The sequence below is a fragment of the Nomascus leucogenys genome, chromosome 11 (genome assembly GCF_006542625.1).
Source record: "Nomascus leucogenys isolate Asia chromosome 11, Asia_NLE_v1, whole genome shotgun sequence".
Lineage (NCBI taxonomy): Eukaryota > Metazoa > Chordata > Mammalia > Primates > Hylobatidae > Nomascus > Nomascus leucogenys.
Genome location: NC_044391.1, coordinates 109,774,745 through 109,798,750, shown reverse-complemented (window position 1 = coordinate 109,798,750; position 24,006 = coordinate 109,774,745). Strand labels below are relative to the sequence as shown.

Here is a 24,006-nt window from a genome sequence, read left to right as displayed (position 1 = left end):
CCTGCCAAGAAGTAGCAACGGAGCTGAAGCCAGAAAGACAATGGAAGAAAATGATGGAAGTCTTAGGATGGCAACGAGGACATACTAATCGTGGTAGCACTCCAAATATAAAGCCTGTGGTCATAAGATGTGACCATTTGGAATCCCTTGACTTGATTTTGTTCCCTTCATCCTCCCAACCTTTCAGTTTGGAGGCAAAAGAGGTTGTATCCAAAAATAAGTATAATCTTCAAATGTGCCTGTGGTCAAAGCCTTAGCACCAGCCACATGAGTTTAATCCAACGGCAAAATTATACAGTGGAAGGGGAAGTAACGTGCGTGCCAACATGGAGGTGAGTTTAGTTCAACATGAAGTTCCAGTCTCAAAAATGCTGTCATCTGAAAAGAGTTCAAACCTCTGCTTCTGGCCTGAGACAGCCTTGAATAACAGTGGAGAAGACAAATAACAGAACTAAAAGGATGGAAAAACTATTGGCTTGAGTGATAAAAAAAAAAAAGAGAGAGACCTGGGTTCTCATGCTGATTTTCTCAGTAAATGATATTTGACATCTATGTGACCATTGGCAAAACCCTTCCTCACTCTTTCTCCCATCTGTAAACAAGGAATTTTGACTGGAAGATTCAGGGCATGTCTTCTAACTTTAATAGTGTGACTTTTTAAATTTTAATTAACTAATTAGTTTTTTTTTTAGTATTACACTTTACATTCTAGGGTACATATGCACAACGTGCATGTTTGTTACATATGTATACGTGTGCCATGTTGGTGTACTGCACCCATTAACTCGTCATCTACATTAGGTATTTCTCCTAATGCTATCCCTCCCTCCTCTCCCCATCCCCCAACAGGCCCTGGTGTGTGATGTTCCCCACCCTGTGTCCAAGCGTTCTCATTGTTCAATTCCCATCTATGAGTGAGAACATGTGGTGTTTGATTTTCTGTCCTAGCAATAGTTTGCTCAGGATGATGGTTTCCAGCTTCATCCATATCGCGACAAAGGACGTGAACTCATCCTTTTTTATGGCTGCATAGTATTCCATGGTGTATATGTGCCACATTTTCTTAATCCAGTCTATCATTGATGGACATTTGGGTTGGTTCCAAGTCTTTGCTATTGTGAATAGTGCTGCAATAAACATATGTGTGCATGTGTCTTTATAGCAGCATGATTTATAGTCCTTTGGGTATATACCCAGTAATGGGATGGCTGGGCCAAATGGTATTTCTAGTTCTAGATCCTCGAGGAATTGCCACACTGTCTTCCACAATGGTTGAACTCCCACCAACAGTATAAAAGTGTTCCTATTTCTCCACATCCTCTCCATCACCTGCATCACCTGTTGTTTCCTGACTTTTATTTTTTATTTTTTTTTTTGAGACGGAGTCTTGCTCTGTCACCCAGGCTGGAGTGCAGTGATGCGATCTCGGCTCACTGCAAGCTCCACCTCCCAGGTTCACACCATTCTCCTGCCTCAGCCTCCTGAGTAGCTGGGACTACAGGCGCCCGCCACCACACCCAGCTAATTTTTTTGTATTTTTAGTAGAGACGGGGTTTCACCATGTTAGTCAGGATGGTCTCGATCTCCTGACTTTGTGATCCACCCACCTCGGCCTCCCAAAGTGCTGGGATTACAGGTGTGAGCCACCACGCCCGGCCCTGACTTTTTAATGATGGCCATTCTAACTCGTGTGAGATGGTATCTCATCGTGGTTTTGATTTACGAGCCTTGCTCTGAGTAAATAAGACTCTCGATTACCAATCTCAGGGCGAACATGAAATTAAAAATGTCCTCTTCAGTGTCACGGTCCTCTTGTTTCTGTCCAGTCTCAAAAGGCTCCCCACTCACTTCTCTTCTCAATTTTCTGAAAATTATATGTTCATGTGCTCCTTCTTTTTTTTTTTTTTTTTTTTTTTTGAGACGGAGTCTTGCTCTGTTGCCCAGGCTGGAGTGCAGTGGCGCAATCTCGGCTCACTGCAAGCTCCGCCTGCCGGGTTCACGCCATTCTCCTGCCTCAGCCTCTCCGAGTAGCTGGGACTACAGGCGCCCGCCACCACGCCCGGCTAATTTTTTGTATTTTTTAGTAGAGACGGGGTTTCACCGTGGTCTCGATCTCCTGACCTCGTGATCCGCCCGCCTCGGCCTCCCAAAGTGCTGGGATTACAAGCGTGAGCCACCGCGCCCGGCCGTATGTGCTCCTTCTTTATTAGTTTATACACAAGTTTAAGATTTTGATGAGCCCGTGCTTGTCTTTGACAGGTCTCCTAAGATCTTACAAATAATGATCATTCAATAAATATTAATGGAATGAAAAAATGATTAAAACGCCCATTTTCAAGTAATGCACAAGGTTATATTCACCAAAAAGGATTTCCAGGAAAATCGTGGAGACAGTATAAACAATACACTTGATCTTAGCCAAAAAGCTGAGAAGCGATAAAGAGTATGAACAATAAGCAGAACGGAAGATCACATACTGCTGCTCCTGATATTTTTTACTTTGGAGTATTTCCTAGGAAATCTGCAGAAAAAGAATAAGTAATTGTCCCCTGAAAAAACAGCAAATGACTCAGTGATCTTGCACGTCTGTGCCAGATTGTAATTCCTAGCTAAAGGCTTTATCCGCAGATTGATGCATCAGAGAAGCCTGAGGATCTAACTTTCAATCTTGCCTCTTCTGCTCAAATACCTATTAAGAAGGAAGATTACATCTCAGCTGTTACAATGCCGCTGGAAATTATGGAATTAGAGTTTTTTGGCACTAAAAAATTACTTGTATGGAAGCAATTATACATACTGCACCTACAAATCTTTCAAACCTTTAATATCTGAAAAGTTACATAGCTTCCAGAGAGCGCTTTAGAACTTAATTATGGTGTTTGATATAAACACCTCCCAACACCCACTTTGCATATCATATGGCGAGTGTAAACTAAATGATTTCCTATTGTACATTGTTCATGTCCAGGCATAAAATTATAAGAGCTTCAATCTTCAGAGTCAAGAAAAAAAGCTAACTTAACACATCATCTTTAAGAATAAATGAGGTTACAAATCTACATTTGGAAGAACAGAATCTAGTCCATATGTACCAGATACCATTTTTTTTTTTCAAACTTAAACTCCGGATTCCAAAATGTATACTCTTCTCTATATACTGAGGTAACAGCTTGTCAGAGAAATGTGGCAAGCAACAGCAGGACTAGCACAGCAGATGGGTAGTATTTTTATACTGGCTTTTAAGTGATAATGTGAGTTTACATAGGGTCATCTTAAATATTGTTTAAGTGCATGGAATGACTCGAGTCACTGTCTAACCCTGAGTAGGCTGTTTTGCTTTCAGTTCTTATCTTAATTTCCAACCATCAAGGCTTCATCAAGAGAAATCTATCTTTTATTTGGAAGAAGGAGCTGCACAAATTTCTCAGAACCTCTTTTCAGATTCACATGTTTTACATTGCCACTAAAAACAATACGGAAGAAAAAAACTATAACAACTTTCCTGTTAACACAGTGGACTAAATCAGTCCCAGTCAACAGGTCACAAATGGTATCTGTCCCAGGAGGAAAAACAAAAACAAAAAAGATTAGCACACTAGATGGTGAGGTTGAGAATACTAAGTTCTAATTTCAGCTCTTCTACTAACTGGCTCCATAGCATTTCTAAGCCACAGTTCCCACATCTGGAAGATGTGTTTACCAATAACTATGGTACAGAGTTGCTGGGGTGGGAGGTGTCAAAAGGGAATCTATGTAAAACTGCTACCAAAGATTTTTTTTTTTTTTTTTTTTTTCTGAGACAGAGTCTCGCTCTGTCGCCCAAGCTGGAGTGCAGTGGCGTGATCTCGGCTCACTGCAAGCTCCGCCTCTGGGGTTCACGCCATTCTCCTGCCTCAGCCTCCCTAGTAGCTGGGACTACAGGCACCCACCACCACGCCCGGCTAATTTTTTGTATTTTTAGTAGAGAAGAGGTTTCACCGTGTTAGCCAGGATGGTCTCGATCTCCTGACCTTGTGATCTGCCCGCCTCAGCCTCCCAAAGTGTTGGGATTACAGGCGTGAGCCACCGCGCCCGGCCAACTCCTACCAAAGATTTTAGGACTCACATCCTTCCACCTTGTGCCTGAGACTATTTCACTTGTTGATAAAATGAACTTCTAACTTCAGTTTCAAAAGATTCCATGGATTTTAAATGAATCCTACGTAATCAGAGCAAAGTTTTTGTTCACAAACGAGAATGTACAGCAACCTCAAAATCTTAAGAAAGTGATAACTTTTATCACTGTTTTACTCTGTGCAGGAAACAGTGATAAAAGATATAAAATACAAACACTATTATATATCCACTATATAGTGGCTTCCTCTAAGGTAAGGTTTCCCCAATGGGGATGGTAGATGGAAGACAGCAACGCAGAAGTTTTAGGATTTCAGATGGTATTAGGTATTATTACCTTTGAAAATCTCCTCTTTCTCCCTGCAGCATAACACAACCAGAAATGTAAGCACCCAGAGGGCAGGAATGTTTATGATTGTATTTACTCCTGACTTTCAGTGTGTGGACAAGTGATTGGCACCAAGTAAGCATTCAACAAGTATTTGATGAGTGACTGTTGAATACATGATGGCTCCATGCAAGCATTTCTCTTTCCTTCTTTCCTTTTGAAAAATAATTGTTATAAAGAAATCCGTAAGGTATATTCTATTTCCCAAAGAAGGATATATTGTGTTTAAAATTAAGCATCTTACCTAAATTTACATAGCCAGAGAATTCCTGAGGCCAGATCCCACCCCAGACTTACAGTTTCTTATTCTTTCTAGTAAGTTATACTGCCTTGATGAACCTTTTAAATCTAGAGGCATGGGTCTACTCCTGTGAACAAAGACAAGTCTGTGTGAATCTTTCTGGTCCTTCAACTTCCACACCGTTAAGGATGACCTAATAAATATAATACCGTAGAGCGTCGCTGGCTAGAATGAGATCAAGTCATAAGTTAGGAAATGGTGAAGACTGAATAGCTTCTGAGGTCTCTTGACTACAAATAGAACCACACAATTTTGCTTGTTAATTTGTAAAATACTAGAGAAATACAAATAGTTTATAACATTACAATTCTTAGTTTACAAGCTCCTTGAGTCAGGACACTTATGTTATTCATCTACTCATGAATGAATTGGCCAATCCTTGATATTAGTATCTGGCAAAGTTAGTATTCTGAAATTGAATGACTGGATAAATGAATAAGAATGGCAAAATGTCAAAGGAATAAATGTAAATGACTGCATTTCTGACTAAAACACTAATTGTAGAATTATAGGATGTATCAGATCCTGCCAGATAAGGCACAGGCTAAGATAAAATTATATACTAAATGCAAAATTTTCCTAAAATGCAAAATTTATAGTTCCTCACTTACTTCCTTAACAAAACTGATTGATGTTACAAAGGAAAGGACAAGTTGGTCTCAAGACACGTGCTTTTAAAATTGTATTTAGGAACAAAAGAGTATGTTAGCTGGCCGGGCCAGGTGGCTCATGCCTGTAATCCCAGCACTTTGGGAGGCCGAGGCAGGTGGATCACGAGGTCAGGAGTTTGAGACCAGCCTGGCCAACATGGTGAAACCCCATCTCTACTAAAAAAAAAAATACAAAATTAGCCTGGTGTGGTGACAGGTGCCTGTAATCCCAGCTCATTGGGAGGCCGAGGCAGGAGAATCGCTTAAAACTGAAAGGTGGAGGTTGCAGTGAGCCGAGATTGCACCACTGCACTCCAGCCTGGGCAACAAGAACAAAACTCTGTCTCAAAAAAAAAAAAAAAAAAAAAAAAAAGAAGAAGAAGAAGAAGAAAGAATATGTTTGCTGTATTTAGAGAGGAAATTACAACTTTCTAATAAAACAACTACCCAGACAAACACGTAGAAACTATGTTAAACAAAGTGATGTATGGAAACCATTCTTTCCTTTTTTCTAATATTCCAGTTTTTAGATTTTGTGACAATTTTATATTTTCTGGAAATTAATGATATTTTGGGTATTACGGAGTATTGAATGCCTGTAGCCCATTCAACACAGAAAAGGGGCATATACTTTACAAAAATATTTACCAACGTTCAATTTCATTATAATGATAAGTCTAACAGGGCATAATGGCAGCAAAATTTGAATTTGGGCGGAGCAAGAGAAAAGATAAAACAATGCACCATCTTCAGAAAACCTTAACCACACTCCATTTTTGTGCACTAAAAATCTAGACAGTGGCTCTCCAAAGATGTGGTCACTGAAGAAATGGATCCGTCTAGGGGGCATACTACACTGGCTGTGTGGGGAAGATGCTACCGAAGTGTAAAGGCTGGAGACCTGGCACACTCAGGTCCTGCCATGTACAGGCCATTCCCACATAGGGAGGGACTCTCTTGCTTTCAATGCCAGTAGCACCAGTTGAAAAACAACTGACTACACTCTAAGTTACTCCCAGTTTCCCCTAATTTTAGTCCCTGGTAATATTTTTATACCTAGCTCATGAAAAATCACTATTTGATCCAAAAAAATCAGTAACACAGAATATAATACAGAAGATATGGACAACCTCAACATTATTTAAATATTTTTTTGTTTCACATAATTAAAAGATTGTGGCAATGGGTCCATGTATCTCTTCTCTCTCTCTCTCTCACACACACACACACACCCACACACACACACAGACACACACACACACACACACACATACACATATATCCATCTTCCCCACCAATAGCTAAAGACAATACTCAGGAAAATGCTAAGGGTAAATATAAATTTAAAAAACAGTTTCTATCAGGCCACTAAGTAAATCAAAGTGTTAGAATACACAGGACTTGAACTTCACAGTTGTTTTATTAAAACCAGAAGTCTTTTGGTAGTCAAAGAAATAGGTGAACTTGAAACACCGTGTGTAACTTTATTTATTCAAACGAGGCTATGGCATATCTTCTAGGTTTTACACATTTAGCAGCATACCAAAATGAACCAGTAAGAAACACATCTTCACAGAGCTTTATCTCTAAGAGGGGTGCTAAGTCAAATCGATGAATAACATTAATATGAAGGAAAAGACTAAAACTTTCATTAAAGATATACAATAATGGTAATAGGATTTCAGAAAGAGGACACTTTTAGCTCAAGGATCTGAAAAAGCTTAGAGGTGAGTTGGCACTTAAAACCAAAACCTCACTGCAGCTTTGTCCAATTATGACAAGTGACAATATGTGGTTTGTAATAGGTTTAGTGTGCATATCAAGTGACATTTAACAGTATAAATTCTGTAACAGGTGTCCCCAATCCCCAGGCTATGGACTGATAGTGGTCCTTGGCCTGTTCCTAGCAGGTGAGTGGCAGGCGAGCCAGCATTACAGCCTGAGCTCCGCCTCCTGTCAGATCAGTGGTGGTGGCATTAGATTCCCATTTGGGTGTGAACCTTATTGTGAACTGCGCATGTAAGGGACCTAGTTTGCACGCTGCTTATGAGAATCTAATGCTGACAATCTGAGGTGGAAGAGTTTCACGCTGAAGCCATCCCTACCTCCCAACCCTGGGTTCGTGGAAAAACTCTTCCAGAAAAGTGGTCATTAGTGCCAAAAAGGTTGGAGACCACTGCCTTACAAGGTCATTTGCCCAATTACAGTCCTGAAAAAATCCTTATTACAGCTTTTCTCATTGGATCAGAAAACAATAACATAGCATGTGTTCTGAAAATATGCATAATCTATATCATGTATATACATACCAAATTTAATAGCCACTCTACCCGCTGGAGTTTTAAGTAGCAATGTACTTGACACTCAGTATGACAAAATGGAGGGTGGAGAAAAGAAAAGTAAAAACTTGTTTGAAAGAGTTTTATCTTTAATTTATCAGGTACCAGGAGATTTTGAAGGCAAAAATAAACCCTCCTGTGGAAACATTTCATTTACCTAACAGCTTGAGATCTTTGCTGTGGATTATCTTTTATGTGACACTCCCCCATCCCTTTCTTGAGTCTGTATATGCAATTAAAGGAAATACAAAGCTGTAAATGCCAGACACCACAAGGCCCTTTAATCAGATCCAAGATGTCTCACATGGAAAGACCACAAGGCATCCACACATGTGCAGGTTACTGCGCAGGCTCACATTCACACAGAGATGCCTTCCAGTGATTTTAATCCCACCCCCCACAGTTCATCATGTTTTTTTCTTTCTCCCCACTTGTTTCTTCTTTCCCTTTGGACTTTGTAGTGTCTTCTGTTCTCTTTGATGACAGTTTGTCAATTAGATGCATTCCATTCAGTTCAGAAGTTCATTAAATTCAGATAACATACTATTCTTGCAAGCTGACTGATGTTTATTAATGTAACACGTGACACAGGTAGTACAACAGGGAATTTGATCTTTTCTTCACATTACTCAGACATCTAGAATAGTGCATTGCATCTGCTATTCACTAAGGGGCTTTATAATATTATTTACATATTTAAAGATTTCTGGAGAGTCACATGCCTTTGAGAAATCCATGAATGTGTGCATTGCACAAAGATAAATTAGATATAGGCAATATGCTGATTCACATATCTCTAAATAGCTTTAATTTTTGTGCCTGCTTTGCGAGGGGATGGAGAAGAAAAGGGGCAGGAGAGAGGAAATAAGAAGCTCTTTACGTAATTAAGCTTTGAGTATTCAACAAGATGTTGGAACTATTAATAGCTACCATAAAGTCAACCTTTAAATTTAAACAATAAGTATAAGTCTAAAGTATTTTCCTCTATTTGTTATCTCATTAAATTGTTTTTTCTACTCTGCCTTTCTAAAGAATAAAAACAAACAGAAATGAAACAAATTCTATCAGGCCACAGTCACTCACAGAACCTCACCAGCAGGAAAGATTTCCAAAGGCATGCAATGGAAGAACTGGTATGCAGCAAAGTCCATGGTATCTATGGGCCCTCTGACTCTCCCAAATCTTAATAACCATTTGTGCCAGTTGAACCCATTAGGATAAAGGTAGTTTGAAGCAGCCAAGTGATGCTGTATCACTTCAGGATAAATAAGGCTAGCAAGTTTAATTCAAGACATATTGCTCAAATGCATATTACCTGCTGAGCACCTTGAGATTCTATGAGATGCATCCTTTTCCCTTAGGGAGCTTCCAGTTTAGGAAAAAATAAAAAAGCACTATGTCTGCATAACTGAGAGAAAGTTTTAAAATATTTTTATTGTTTCACATAAGGACAGGATTGAGCCAACATTTCTCCCTTCTTTTCCTTTCTCTTCTCTCTCTTTCTGGTCACACTAATAGCAGATGTTGAAATGTTCATGTTTCTGCAAGTGCACTGCAATAATAGTCAAAAGCTTTACTTAAGAGTGCAAAATAATTAAGCACTAACTAAACATCAGAATATTCCTTTTATATCCCCAAGTCTGCTGCCTATTAAATGAATGAAAGAAAAATGAGTTAGGAGTTCTCCAAGATAAATCAGCTTCCCTCAAGTTAGTCGCTTAAGCCTATTTGAAGATATGCTATAGATGAGGCAGGGTGCATGTCAAAAATGCATCTTTGTCAAGCGTTTATGAGAAGACAAGCCACAGAGTGGTAGAAAGTATTTGCAAACAATGTGTTTAAAAAAGGACTATTATTATTGAAAATATCCAAAGAACTCTCAAAACTTAGTAAGAAAAACAACCATTAAAAATGGGCAAAAGACCTGAACAGACACCTCACCAAACAAGATATACAGATGGCAAATAAGCAAATAAGCCTGCTACCATAGGCAAAATCCAAAAGTCTGACAACACTGATACTGACAATAAAATTCTGGCCACAATGTTGTAGCAACAGGAACACGCATTCATCGCAGGTGGGACTGCAAAATGGTACAGATACTTTGGAAGGCAGTTTGGCAGTTTCTTACAAAACTAAACATACTCTTACCATACGATCCGGCAATCACATTCCTTGGTATTTACACAAATGTGCTGAAAATGTATGTCTACAAAGAAACCAGCACATGAATGTTTATAGCAACTTTATTCATAATTGCCAAAACTTGGAAACAACTAAGATGTCCTTTAGTAGGTGAATGGATAAATAAACTGTGGACATCTATATAATAAAATATTATCCAGCATTAGAAAGAAATGTGTTATCAAGCCATGAAAAGACATGGATGAACATTGAATGTGTATTATTCAGTAAAATGGCAATATGGAAGGGCTGCGCACTGTAGGATCCCAACTATAAGACATTCTGATAAGGCAAAACTATGAAGCCAGTAAAAATTTCAGGGGTCACCAGGGGTTGGGGGAGAAAGTAATGAATAGGCAGAGCAAAAGTAATTTTTAGAGGCAGTGAAAGTATTCCACATGATTCTATGATGGGAAATAAATGTTACACATTCATCAAAGCCCATAAAATTTACAACACCAAGAGTGAATGCTAATGTAAACTATGGACTTTGAGTGACAATGATGTGACAATGTAGGTTTATCAATTGTAACTAATGTGCCACTCTGGTCGGAGGTGTTGATAGTGGGAAAGAATATGCATTTGTGGGATTTGTGGGGATAGGGGGTATATGGGAACTTGCTTGTATTTTCTCCTCAGTTTTACTGTGAACCTTGCTTTTCAAAGTAAAATGCCTATTTAAAACACACACACACACACACACACACACACACACACACACACACACAGAGAGATCTTTGGAAAACCATTTCACACTAGAGATGACAAGAAGTCATATGATGCTTACTATTGGAGCCTAAAATAGTTGAAAGAGAAGTTTAAGACAGAAATAATGAATTTGATTCTTGGTTCTGATTTTAACTAGCTGTTTAACAACCCCTCTAAACATTAATTTTTACATGCATCAAATGGGAACAAATATTTACCTGAAAGGAGTTTTGTGACCATGAGAATAATGTAATGAATACACAAATATTACACACACTTTAAAGCTTGTACACATTATTGAATGCTTTTGCTTTTAGATAGGTTGAAGCACCTTCTGCAAAGAACTGTCTCCCCAAATCTTAGGTTTTCTGTTTGCATATGCCAACACTGAACAATATCATGCTGTTGCAATTATTGTAGGTAAACAAAATTGGGGAAGGAGTCACAATCCTGTGATTGGTGGCCTTAGGAGCATTTTCACACATCAGGAGAACCAAGGCAAAAGTAAGGAGAGAATGTAAAACCAAAAAGCAAATCTATGAGAAATATGGGTAATAAATATGTGTAAAACTAAAAAGCAAATGAGAATGTAAAACTAAAAAACAAATATGTGAGCTGTGCTTTGTGCCATTCCACTCATTTTATTCTCTCGTGCTTATGCTTTCAAGGACCTAACCAATGTAGTCCAGAATAAGCTCACTCCTGTTACACATAAAGTGAAAACCATTTGGATGAGAGACAAAGAATGAGGGGGAAATGGATTGGGAACAGTAACAATTAAAAGCAGAGGGCATATAGATTGCAATAGTTTCCTATTCTTAAATGGTGTGTGTGTGTGTGTGTGTGTGTGTGTGTGCGCATAGGATCTAACCCCACAAGGAGAACTAATAATATAAAATGAAAATGGAATAAGCTAATCAAATATCCATATGTACAATGGGTTCCATGAGAGAAGGCTGATAGCAAGATCTCTTGCCAAGCTGTGAGATGGAGCAAGGATTTGTAGCAATCCGTGGGGAGTTAGGAGCAAGTCTCTGGCTGCACTTCTGTGCTGTAGTGGATCCCATCCCAAGCTACCAACTTGCCTGCTTGCCTGCCAGACTCTCATTTTTTATAAATCTAACTTGGAAAACAATTGAAGAAACATTTGTTGAATAAATATATTCCGAACATATATTAAAGGCCACCCTGGATTCCTTTGTTAGCAGCTAGTTAACTACACAGATAACTATATTTACCGGCTTACTTGATGGTTACATAAAAACAGTTCCAAGGTGGAAATGAGTAATCCTATTTTATAGGTCCAAACTGAGGTTCTGATAAAAGACGTAACATGTAAGTAACGACTGCCTTGCTAGAAAGCAACTGAGTCTAGGTCTCCTGACTTTGATAATCATGTTCTATCTACTGCATAACATTCTGTTCACCTGTATTCAATGTTCATTAGGTCCCAGGGACACAGAGAAATATATCATACATAAACAGTCATCTAACGCTGAAGAAAAATTATCCCTGATACCTAACAGGTTATTTTATACCATAAAGAATGCATCAAGATGCACTATTATTTTTTAACACTCACTAAGCATCTAGACTATATTTGGAAACATAAAGTTGAGATGCAAGGGAAGCTGCCAGCTCTGTGGTCACTAAGAGCACTTTGTGCTTCCTGAAAGACATGAAAAATCTTCAAATCACTCCATCATTATTTCATTAAATCCATTCTTGCAGCTTTTAAACCTAAGTGTTGTGTCGAAACGGGACTCTGGAGGATCATCAAGTAACTCTTTTGGCTCAAAGGCAAATATAATCAACCTAAAACAGCAGGTCAGCAGGTCAGTAATGAAGCCAGCCAAAGGACCAGATTGTCACACCTTCTGGGACACTGCAAGGACTTGAAGATAATGTCCAATGAAAGTCCCTTTTCTCAATTTTGGAGGGAGGTGGGTAAATCCTCCCCAGAGTAGGAAGCTCTAAACAGTCAAACATTTATATGGATGGCATATCCGTGTCTTTTGTGTTATTAATCCACAGATAATGCCTAAGATTTATGCCTCCAAAGATAGAAATGCATTTCTGTTTTAGATATGAAGCTGTGCAAATGCCAGGAAGAAGCAGCCAAGAGTGTCTTCCGTGAAGCAGGATTGAGAGAGTGGAGAGAGAAGCACGGAAGGGATGTCATTTGTTTTAGACTCATTAGTCCTATTAGTTTGTTAAGCCAGTCACATGTATTAGTTTAATTTAAAACATAACTTCAGTTGGGAGGCCAAGGCGGGCAGATCACCTGAGGTCAGGAGTTCGAGAACAGTCTGGCCAACATGCCGAAACTCCGTCTCTACTAAAAATGCAAAAAATTAGCTGGGCGTGGTGGCAGGTGCCTGTAATCCCAGCTACTTGGGAGGCTGAGGCAGGGAGAATTGCTTGAACCCGGGAGTCAGAGGTTGCAGTGAGCTGAGATCACACTGTTGCACTCCAGCCTGGGCAACAGAGCAAGACTCTGTCTTAAAAACTAAACTAAACTAAACTAAACTAAACTAAACTAAACTAAACTAAGCTAAGCTAAACTAAACTCAACTAAACTAAACTAATAACTTCAGAAATATGGAACACTTCTTCAAATGTTTCAATAACAAAACACTGGTTACTCATTCATCATCATTGTCACTGTGTTGATTGATAAACAAATATGTCAAGTAATCCCAACACAGTCACAAAGTTCTAAAGGTTAATAGGAATATTAAGATAACACATATCTGAGCTGCAGCATTATGTATTGTTATGTGTCACTTTTCAGTTTACAGTACCTACTCTCATAACGCTACAGGAGAGGACCAATGCTGTGAGAGTACTATGAGCATGCATATTTACAAATGGAAGAATCTGTAAGAATATTATCAGAGAAGTGGTGTTTTTGAGCTTAGCCAACTTATATATTTTTTAAAGGCATTCTCTACAGAGAAACAATTGTATTAAAAGCAGAGGGATGAATGTAACGGGTTAGTGTGCTTGGGGACTAGCTCTTTGTTTGGGTTGGACAAACTATGGATATCATGAAGAAATAGGGGGTAAAAAGACTAGAAAGGCTAAGAAAAAAAGGCCCATAGACATCAGGCTCTGGAGTACAGACCTAATCCCATAGCCATGGGAAGCTGTTCAAAGATAAACTCATGAGTAGCAAACTGACAAAACCAAAATAAAAAGAGCATATCAAATATGCAGAAGCCACTGGTAATGCTAAATTTATACCAGCCTGTGATCAATGATTTATAATGTCGAGGAAAGCCAAGTATAGCAAATAACATAAGGGCAAAAATTTTGAAATTTAAGTTGTAATGACACTCACACAATTCTTGGCCTTTTTTATACATTTTTTATCCATATCAAAGTGAAACAACTGTATTGTACTATCTGCTTTTGTATATATATATATATATATATATATACACACATATATACCTTGACAGCTCCTGAAAACTTATACATCGCTACAGTATTACAAAGAATGTTCATGCTGGAGGGGAAAGAGGAAAAAAATAATTGAATTCAGATATAGTCTCCTTAAACAACTTAAAACCCCTAAACAATTCAGCAATTAATAAAATACCTAAAGACCAGCGAAATGTCCCATGGAAATGGGCCAGTGTGGACTCTATTTGGAAAGCCCTGTGAGAAAGTAGGGATCAAATATTATCTTCAAAGGAGGTAATAGAATATCCTTTTCAAGAGCTATTGAATGAGTGGTTAGCTAGAAGTGGTATCATGTAGTAGAAAGAACAAGGGATATTGGAAAGCTTGAATTCTCACTTCATAATTTACTAGTCCCGTGATTGTGAGCTGGTCCCTTCTCTAATCCTGTTTCCTCATCTATTTCACAGAGCTATTGTGCAGCTCTCAGTGGCATGCTGTACAATGCCCATGTTAAGTATTACTCACTATTATTTCTTCAAGCCAGGAGGCTTCATAGAACCTGCATTTCAAATGGAGGAAATGAGTGTGATTTGCTTACAATCACAAATCCAGTCGGTGGGAAAGCCATGTTAAGAGCAAGAACTCCCAAATCCCTCCAGATTTAACCACCAGGAAATGGGTCACCTGTCAGTAGTACAAGAAGGACACTGTCTGATGTGATTTGCTACAATTTGGCAAAAACAGAAGCTTAGCCACAAGACCTTGGCAGGTGAGCAAAAAGGTTGTTGCTGTTTTTTTCCAACACTTTGTTTTTAAATGTAATTGTTTGTTTGCTTTTTTTGACTCTACACAATCTGTTCTTTGATTTGGGATCTCAAACAGTTTGCGATTGCTTCACGGCTTTGAAGATCAACTTTAAGAAATGAAACCAACTTGCTGTCACAGGCTGTGAGCTTGAAGGCAGCCAATATTTGCAGGCATAGCATGTGGAAGGAGGCAGTCAGGTTTGTCTTCAGAACCCTTCCTCTGGGGCCTGGCAGCACCTGGGAGCGCCGGGGCACAGACCTTCTTTCTAAAATCAAAGTTTTTTTTTTTTTTCTTTTTTTTTCCCTTTTGGAGACTGAGTTTCACTCTTGTTGCCCAGGCTGGAGTGGAATGGCGCGATCTCGGCTCACTGCAACCTCCACCTCCTGCGTTCAAGCAATTCTCCTGTCTCAGCCTCCCGAGTAGCTGGGATTACAGGCATGCACCACCACGCCCGGCTAATTTTTTTGTATTATTAGTAGAGATGGGCTTTTACCATGTTGGTCAGGCTGGTCTCAAACTCCTGACCTCAGGTGATCCACCCACCTTGGCCTCCCAAAGTGCTGGGATTGCAGTTGTGAGCCACCACACCTGGCCCAAAGTGTTTTTTAAATGTGAGATTATCACCACTTGCACTTTGTATAAGGAAGCACTGAAGTTACTGGTAAGAGCTGCATATGGTAGGTTTTCACTGAAAAGTTCAAAACGGTATCAGGATTATTTAATTTAAATAAACTTGGGTATAGACCAATTCTGTCTATTCTATGGTAGATTTCTAGTAGATATCCTCCTTGATCCTTGGAGAAGAACTCATTGAACTTCTGAAATTTAAGAAAACTTAAGGTTGTAAACAACCTTCATAGTGATCTATTCAACCCACAGATCTGCTTCAGTTGGTGACTAAATCCCCACCAATTCCAGCCTCCCCAGGGGTGATAATCACACTATCTTCAAAATAAAATAGTCATTGAGATAATCCATGCTTCTTCCGTGCATCTTCTACCCAGTATCGTTATATTGTGGTATTGATTAAGCAATCTCCCTAATTCTGTCTGCCAATTTTCTCTTAATCCTTTTCTAAAACCTGCCTTATTCTGTGTGTCTTCCTTGAAGTGAACAGGATAATTCTACTTTGTTTTCTGATGTCCTTTCCCTTATCTTCACCCTGATACCACTTACTGATCAAACTCTGGCACTTTTCTATGTGCTGCTAGAAATGGAAACTTCTCCCCTGGGCACTTTTTTATTTTCTAGTTAATGGAAGAACAGGAGCCTATTTTAGATGCATATCAATGTTCAGGTGACTAGAACATGGAAGCAGATCAGTTAAGGCTAAAGGAAGACAGAGTATCCTGCCCTTTATTGCAAAACAAAACATGAGCCTAAAGAACAGTTCATTTTGTATCTTCTGGTCATTGTTGACTTCTCTATGATATATATGCATTCACCTGATTAATAACTGGTGCCATTTTATTTTACACACATATTACACATATGTTTGTTCCATATAAATTATTTAATGTATGCAATTTTCCTTTCTCAAGGATGCTGGTCGAACTCCATCAAACCCCTGGACTACAATATTCTATTGGTATTAGTAGGGTTAGGATTGTTTCCTTCCTGCTGGGTATAACCAAATTGAAGCTATCTTCCTAATTTCTGACTCACTAAAGACAATGCAGGTTGGAGTCCTCTGGAATTTATTTGTGAAAGGATTCTTGTACTTGCAGATGCAGAATCTGCGATCATTACTTACAGAGGAAGAGACTGGGTAAGCTATTGGGGGTCACACAGAAAGTCAGCAAGCCTGACAAATATTGATGGACTTACAACATTTTGCTGAGTGCAGTGCTTAAGCATGCAGTTACTTGGAGAAAATTGTGGAAAATTGCTCCATTTGGTATTGTCATTGATTTGTGGAGATATGTGGAGTATATGTGTGTACACATACATACACACACACACACACACACACACACACACACACACACTCAACACAGAGAAAAAGAGTTAGTTGTCTGCACTTTAAGGGCTTTGTTGATTTTCACCCTAAGGTATGTAAGAATCTTGAAGTGAAATGTCGCTAAATTCGTATGATGCACCATTTTTAAGGCATTTTAACACAGATTCAATTTCCAGATGTTCTACCTCCCTGTCTACTTATGTTATTTCCTCTGTCAGGAATGTCCCCTTCCTAACACTCCTTTCCCTGAGGTCACTGATTGTCCAAGCCCAGATGGCCAGATCCAATCAACACCATTTTCCTCCTGAATCTCCTCTTAATTCCTAAAGAACATCGTTTCTCTTCATGGCACTTAAATATATTTTGTTTTGTGTATTTGTGCAAATCAATTGGATTTCCCTTTGTATAAACCACAGAACTATAAACCACAGTACTTTTCCTAGCTCCACATAATGATGAGGTCCTCAGGAAATCTTTGTGACTTCTATTTCCTAAGTATAAAATAAGGGTCATGGGCATTTTAGAAAGCACACAAGAAAATTTGTTCACTGAGACTAAGCTCACAGGGGACAAGGGATGCTGGCATGATAATCCTTTACCCCATTCTACCACCAAGCAATGGCAGTGGTGGCAAATCACTAGCTGAGCTTTAGCTAACAAGCCTGAGGACAGATACAATGGCACAACCAATTAAAGATTTGTCAGTTTTGCATCTAAGACTCATAAGCAGATCCTAGCCAATCTACTGATCAGAGATTCTAATTTCTTATTTAATAAACAAAGATATAAAAAGATCAAAATGCAAAGAAACAAAAACCAAGAAAGAAAATAAATTTAACTGACAAACTTAGTAACAGAGGGCTGCATATGATGTTGATTGGTTACATTGGGGCAGGTGCATTAGATGTGCCTATGAATGCAAACTCAAAAAGAGAGTGCATTTAGTAAAAAATATTTTTGCAGACTTTCAATTATCTTTCACAGTCAGTCTTCTACTCCAAATTGGACCATCTCTTATACATGGATGACTTCAGTCCAGGAGTTTCTTTGTAACCCTTCTGTTTAGAACTCAGGAATTCATTCTCTCATTAAAAAAACAGTGCTATAATTGTGTGTTAGGTTCACAGGCTAATCCAAAATTTCTATTAAACCTATAATTATGTTAACCATATTTTCTGAACCCAAAATAGAAACATGGTATGACAAGTTCAAGTACAAAAGAAAAATAATAACAAAAACTTACACAGCCAGAAACTTAACATGTGCTCATTTAATCCTTACAACAGCTCAATGAGGGAAGTCCTATGATGCCCCCTTTCAATAGATGATGCTCAGGGAGATTAGGAGAGGTGCTCGACATCCAGAGCTTATAAATGAAGCAGTAAGATCAGAATCTTTGCAGTCTGATTCCAGAGCCCATCTCTTAACCTCTATGCTTTATAATTTTTTGCTAAAAGAACATGTAGTGAAAGCTTCAATCTATTGTCTCAAGACTGCTCATGTTGAGGCAACAACTGGCAGTGGAATCAGTCTCTGCTCCAGCTGCCTGAGGAAAAAGACACACACTTCCAAACCAGTGTTAGAGGTTCCACGGCCCAAGACAGAGAACTGAGGTGTGAGGAGCTTAGACATTTGGGGGTAGGGTTCTGGATAGAAGACTGAGCACATAAATGTAGAAGTAGCTCCTAGACAGGACGTGGTAAGAGGAGTGAGCATAAGGGATGGAGACCTATGGTTACCAGCATTGTGAGTAATAGGACCTGGTAAATGGTGGGACTTGGGATATCTCTTTTCTCAAGTACCAGGGGATGTTTAATTATTATTTCTTAAAAGGCTTCATCAAGGCAGTTAAATGACTTGTTCAAGGTTTCACTGCTTATAAACGGTAAAACTTACCTGACCCTACTTCTGACTCTAAAGCCACACGGCTGTCCCCTTAAGTCAAACTTTCTGGTCTAAGTCTACAGATATTCCCCAGAATTTAGAATTGATCTGAAATGCAAGAGAAAAGGGTCTTTTGCATTTTACAGAATCGGCTCTGTTTTGCATTCTACAGGATCTGTTGTACAGAATCTGTTTAATTGAACAGATTCTCCTCCCTCTGGCCAAAACTCCACCTGAGAAGGAGAAAACCATGTGATGAAGAAACCCAACTGGCGACAGAGGGTCCATAGGCTGGTATCAGAAACAAGGAAAGGAAAAGAGGAGAGAAAATAGAGAAACCTCCAAGGAAAGTTGAAAGTAAGGGAGCCTATGACAGTCTAATAAGAAGAACCATATGCATGTTCAGAGAAAGCATATGAAGTCCAGATCACTATTACTTCCACTGGCAGCATGCGCAATAATGTCAGTGGCAAAAATGATTTCTTGGCAATGTCTGGAATAAGGCAGGTGCTCCAGTGCAGGAAAATTCAAAGACTCTTTTCTCTTGCATGTCGTATCAATTAGAAATTCTGGCGAATATCTGTAGACTTAGTCCAGAAAGTCTGATTTAAGGGGACAGTCCTGTGGCTTTAGAGTTAGAGGTAGGGTCAGGTAACTTTTACCGTTTATAAGCAGTGAAACCCCGAAAAAGTCATTTAACTGCTTTGATGAAGCCTTTTAAGAAATAATAATAAAATGGAGATAATGATTACAACCAACCTCTGTTATAAAGACCAAAATTCCCAAAAGCTAGGCCATCTCTACTCTCCAACTCTCCTCTGCCTCATTATCTTATCTCATATATAGCATGAGTTACACGAAGGAGTATTTGCTGCTTTGTATGTCCATCTCCACTAACAGATTAAGGGTTCCTGGAAGGCAGACTGCGTTATATATGTCTGAATATCCCAGCATATGGCAGAAATTCCTCAAGCACACAATATCCTCAGAACAAACCGGTTGAAGTTGAAAGGGAATTTGTCTATCATCTTAGCCCAGGTTTTTTTTCTTTCTTTTTAATTGTTCTACATCATTGACTGAGCATTACAAAACTGCATGGTGTATAAATTTAAAAATATGATTAGGGCCACTAATTTTTTTTCTTCTCCTTCTGGATTAATTCGTTTTTATAGAGTGTCAAGCCTCTTCAATAAAAAGACGGTAAATATTGCAAAGTTTGTGTGTCATTTGGTTTCTCAAAACTAGTCAATGCTACCAAGTAGACAGAAAACAGATATAGACAACACATAAGCAAATGGGCATGACTGAATTCCAATAAAACTTTATTTACAAACACAGTGGTGCACTGGATTTTGCCTATGGATTATAGTTTGCTGGACTTTTTTTCTGGACATAGAATACAAGTCCCTTTTTTTTCGATTTCCAAGTCACACAAATAATGTGAAACCCTAATAATCAAATGCCCTATTGCTCTGCCAACCAATTTTAAATTGCAATCACATGCTTAATATTTGTGAAAATCCTTGTGCAATCTGATTTGTAGTCTCTCATCTTCTGACAGCACTTGATATAGGTCCATTAGAATGCAACCAACAAGGACAGAGATAGCAGAAAAAACAAGCAGCGGAGCAAGTGTCCACAACCCTTGACTCTGATGGGCACAAGCATAGGTCTAATCACCAAGAAAAGAGGTTTGGAAACAATGTCTCATGATATCAGAAGATGATATATCCCCGCTTTATGCTAGCACATCATCTGATACAGAATAAAACACAGTAAATCAGGGAATAAACGATGAGTACAGGGGATTCTGGCTCACAAAAAATCATTTTCAGCATGGACTGCCTGAGTTTATGATAATATTGACATCACCTTCAAGAAATTCTCCCTGTTTTTTTTTTCTTTAACTCGTCTATGGAGTGATAACATTTTCTCAGCTGTTTTTGTCTCCATAATTAAAATAGATATTAGTGCCTAATTGAATTCTGTAGTAAGGATATAGCAAAATGCTTGCCATATAGAGGGCATAACAGTTTGTAGAATGAATGGATGGATGGATGCAAAGCACCAGACAGACTGTTTCAAGTGAGAAATATCCTAATCTGAAACACACCATTAGATAGGAACTCTAGACAGACAGATGGATAGATAGATAGCTGCAGCTGTAAATATTAAATAATAATAGAGACATAGAAACAGGACGAGGTGGAAGCTTAATAATTATTACCTATAACGGAGGAATTCCCTCAGGAAGAATTTACCTAAGCCTTCTATGTGCTTCCTTGGTACCTTGTTCATTATGACATTTAGCTTAGGAAGTTGGAATTAGTTATTTCCGCATTTGTCTCCATTTCTTAATCATGAGACTCTTGAAGACAGGAATCATAGTTGACTCAGGAATTATAGTTGTTTCATCTCTCTCTCTCTGTCTCAGACCCCAATGCATTTCTTCTATGACTCACTGCAAGGCTTTATATAATAATGAAAAAAACCTTCACAGCTATTTGAAGAATAAAGGATTTTGGATGCCTGGCAAAAGAATGTAAGTGCTATCACTTCAGGACTACCAAGATGGTATTTCTCCAGCTCAGAGTTTCACCTGCGGTTATCACTTCCCACAGGGAAAGGGACTGGGTTTCACTGCAGGAGCTCTGAGTCCTATTGTGGCTAAGTCCAGTCCCCTTTGGTGAGGCTGAGATGAGGACTAGTCTGGATACAACTCCTGAAACTAAAGGTGCATTAAATCACAGTGATGTAGCTGTCATCCAAACCCTGGAGGCCACTCTGGCAAATCATCCTAACCCCTTTGTCCAAGGATATATTTTTCTTTGGCTTGAGTATTTACAATGTAACTATAATCCTAGTTAAGCATCATCCTTTACCTGTAAATGCTACTGTCAGATCATGACATACCGGAAACTTAAAGCTATTTTAAATGTAGGGCTTTGAAAAGTAAAAAAACTAATTAGCTTCTCACTATCAATTTTTTTTTGCATTTGAAATTTCCTTTGTTGAGTTTACTTAAAATATGGAATATCCTTTGTGAAAATAGAACATTCCTGCTATTAAACTGAAAATGACAATGACGATAGCACTTTGACAAGATAACACAGTGATAAAAACATTTTGTAGCAAACACTTCATATGCCAGAATTAGAATCAAGCAAACACTCTTTTCCCTTCCTGAAGCATTACAGAAAAGAGGAAAAACCTTTTTAGAGAGGAAGAAAAAATATTTTTTGACATGTGCATCTTAGCTTGGTTACAAGAGCTAAGAAACCAATACAACCTAGCAACATGCTGGCCCAAACTGGCCAACAATAAAATAGAAAGGGGAAAAAATAAACCTCCAGTGCCAGATCCATCTCAAGTGGAAATTTTCTTGGTGCTTGAGCACCAGAGTCATCATTAAACTCTGGAGAAATTCCGCAGCCTTAGGAACACTGGAAACAAATAGCCAAATGAGGGTACTATTTATTTAAAATAAGGGTACCATACTGAAAGTGATTCAAGAAGTATGAAGGCTAGAGAGAGCAAATGAAAGAATGAATGAAGGAGAGACCAACAGGACAGAAGACAGAGATCTTACTGCAGTGGGCCAGAGATGATATCTGGGTATCTGGATAGGACCTGAGTGCAGGCGTATACATGAACAGCTCATGGTTCCCCACCAATTCTCCTTGATGAGTATTCATTATCTGAAATGGAAGCCTCATAAGCCAGTTATGAGCACTAAGCAGGATCTAACTTCCCATCCTGATGTGGCATTATGTAAACCTCTGTGAGCTCAATGGATTCCCAGGGGCCTAAGGTCTTCATCTATGGAGTGGGAATAAGGCATGATCCTTTAGGAGCCTTTGCTAGTGGTGAAAAGAATTCACCATCCCTACGTAGCCTGTAAAGACTGTAGAATCACATGATGGCTCATTTTTTCTAAGTAACACTTAGTGAAAGTTTAATCTAAAGTCAACTACATCATGTGCTCAAGTCAATTAAAGTACTACTATAATGCAGAGCACCAACATATGAATGGAATAGGAGGAAGGCTCAATTAAAATTTTCCTATTTATATAATGTTCTAGTGTCCAAAAAGTACTTTTTCATTGAGTCTCATGTTTGAACCTCACAACAAGCAGAGTGAAAAAGGTCTAATGATTATTCCACATTTACAAATGAAAACATTGAGGCTTAGTAAGACCAAATGATTTAACTGAAGACCCATCTTTGACCACAGGCCTTATGTGCTGACCACATCCCACAGCTTTTTTCATAATTAAAGGTGAAAAAAAGGTGAAAAGAATTTCACCTTTAATTATGAAAGAGGAACACTTTTTGAGAAAAATAGGCTAATGTAGCCTTGATAGAGCAGAGAAGGATCAGGTCAGGACAGCTGTGATATATTACGCAAATGACCGGCAGTGACTCTTCTTCAAAGAACGTGTTTGAGGTAAGCTCAGGTGCTCAGATGCTCTCTCTTAAATCCATGCAGACAGGGTGGAGGTGATGCTTGCTCTGAGGTCCCCATAATAACCAGGACTAATGTGAATGCACTCACTGTCTCACAACCACACCTCCTTTATTGTGTCTCGAAAGTACACAAAGGGGACCATAGGGAATGGCAGGGAAAGGTTTCTTAACCTTGGAAAGGCATTAGTACCAGCTGTGTCCTGAGGTATAAACACGCTAAGTCAAACAAAACCCAAGAGAGGGCAGGAGAAAAGGAACAAGTGAATCAAGTCTTCTGTTTACAGTCCTTGCAGGCAAATATTTTTTTTTTTCAACTAATGAAAGATCCATTCATGAAGCCCTATCTCTCAATTAAGCGGGCACTTTCCATCAGGCACCGCAGCAGACGCTCTTTACTGGATCAAGCCAGGTCCCCTGATACAGTGAGCCCTGTGTGAGGACCACAGCTGGCACCCCAAAGTCAGCAGTGTCCTGCACAGGGTGGGCCCAGGTCGGGGCTGGATGGTGGGAAATGCAGTGTGTTCACCTCCACTCTCTTCTGCAAGTGAGCTTATACAGGGAAATCCAGAGTAGAAGTGAACAGTTCAAAACAGGGGTTCCAACTGTTAAGAAGAAGGGTGAGTGGATGAAAAGAAGTAAATATTAGTTGATACCTATTACGGGCTAAAAACTAGGCCAGACACTGGCATGTTATCTAGCTTAATAAACAGCACCACTCTGCTTGGCACATATTCACAGTAAGGCTCAGGCAGGGGAAGCAACCTAGCTAGACACAAATGTCCAGGAAGTGGCAATGA

General features: G+C 39.0%; 1 protein-coding gene and 1 pseudogene across 3 annotated transcripts in view; both read right to left on the bottom strand.

The window, feature by feature from the left end:
• LPP (LIM domain containing preferred translocation partner in lipoma) overlaps nt 1–24,006 on the bottom strand; it is a 715,816-nt gene that overhangs the window by 205,648 nt on the left and 486,162 nt on the right. The window lies entirely within an intron of this gene.
• LOC115837454 lies at nt 2,279–2,438 on the bottom strand (annotated as a pseudogene).